Source organism: Octopus bimaculoides, chromosome 6 (assembly GCF_001194135.2).
Source record: "Octopus bimaculoides isolate UCB-OBI-ISO-001 chromosome 6, ASM119413v2, whole genome shotgun sequence".
In the NCBI taxonomy this organism is placed as follows: Eukaryota; Metazoa; Mollusca; class Cephalopoda; order Octopoda; family Octopodidae; genus Octopus; species Octopus bimaculoides.
The window spans coordinates 17,215,623-17,217,318 of NC_068986.1; the positions used below are offsets into that span (position 1 = coordinate 17,215,623).

At 34.3% G+C, this 1,696-nt stretch overlaps 1 protein-coding gene across 5 annotated transcripts in view; it reads right to left on the reverse strand.

Annotated features, from left to right (window-relative positions):
• LOC106875435 (alpha-mannosidase 2) overlaps nt 1-1,696 on the reverse strand; it is a 473,174-nt gene that overhangs the window by 322,895 nt on the left and 148,583 nt on the right. The window lies entirely within an intron of this gene.

The following is a 1,696-nucleotide window of genomic DNA, read 5'->3' on the forward strand; positions in this document are numbered from 1 at the left end:
ATATATATATATATATATATACATACGGCGGGCTTCTTTTAGTTTCCGTCTACTAAATCCATTCACAAGGATTTGGTCGGCTCGAGGCTATAGTAGGAGATACTTGCCCAACGTGCTAGGCTGTGGGATTGAACCCGGAACCATGTGGTTGGGAAGCAAGCTACTTGCCACATAGCTACTCCTGCGCCTGTCTATAATTATCCTACACTTTTATTTTAAATTTCTACTTTCTGAGAAGCAAAAGTTATAAAGAGCATTTTATTGACATCGACTCTAATGTCACGTCGAACTGTGAAAATGTTTATTGCTTAATAGAATGAAAAGAAGCTTAAATACGTGGGCGTAGCAACAGAAAAAACAATCTGTTAACAGACTACATTAATTAAAAGGAATGAATTATCTAAGAAATTATGTGTTTGTTACTTAACTAATTACATAGTGACACAGTAATAAATTTATCCGCTTATTACTTCAGAAATGGTTATTTTCTCAATGATACTATTTCCAAACTGCTTGGTGAAGAAATATCTTTTATCCTTTACTGTTTTCAATCATTTGACAACAGCCATGCTTGAGCACCACCATGAAGTGTTCAATCCCACAAATCGACCCTGAAACTTGTTTTTTGCAATCTGTTATTTTTTTCTGTCGGTTTCTCTCGCTGCACCGCTAGATAACGGGCACATATGCAAACCAACACAGGTTGTAGAAAGTTGTTGTCAGACAAACGCAAAGACAAAGACACATACATAGACATATAAATATATATAAAAGACGGGGCTTCCACACAGGCTCCGGCATACAAATTAACTCACAAGGTATTGGGTCAGACAGGGGCAATAATGGAAGTTAGTTGTCCAAAGTGTCACTTATTGGGACTGAAACCAAAATCGTGTGGTTTTAAATCAAGAATTTTCAGCATATAGACATGCTAAGAAAAAATTAAATGAATAGAGACAATGAAAAAATATGAAAGACTTAAGAAAAAATGGCAGAACCAACAAGAACGGAGAAAATAAAAAGAAATTCAGAGGAAAAGAATTTAAAAAGTGACATGACAAAAGAAAGATATAGAAGAATTTCGAATATATAACCTCTGGGTTAACTGGAAAATACGACGAATATTAAGAAGTTAGTCAATCACCTTTTACTGTTAAACATGTTGGCCTCTAACGTAGCACCCACGCTTACGCACACATACGCGCCCGCTCAAGTATACGCACACATATTCTTGCGATCGCAAATAACGACGCAGAGAAGTTCACGCACTCAAAGCCTAGATGTCTGTGTACACAAAATATGGCGAATTTCGAAAAAAAATCTATTTGAAGCTACCGACGTTGCATACATATTTTAAACAATCTCGTCATCGAGTAAGCAAGCGGCCATTTTGTAATTAAATCTCACGCTGTGTAAGGGAATGATTGACTTGGTAAAGGTTATTGAACTGCAAATTAAAATACGCATATTTACATATTTACACATCTCTCTCACTCTCTCTCTCTCTCTCTCTCTCTCTCGCTCAATCTATTTATTAAACATACAATATAATATAATATATAATATTATATATATATATATATGTGTGTATATATATATATATATATATATATATATATATATAGACCTATATGTATGCGTGTGTGTGTGTGTGTATACATATACACTTACATATATACATATATATGCATATATA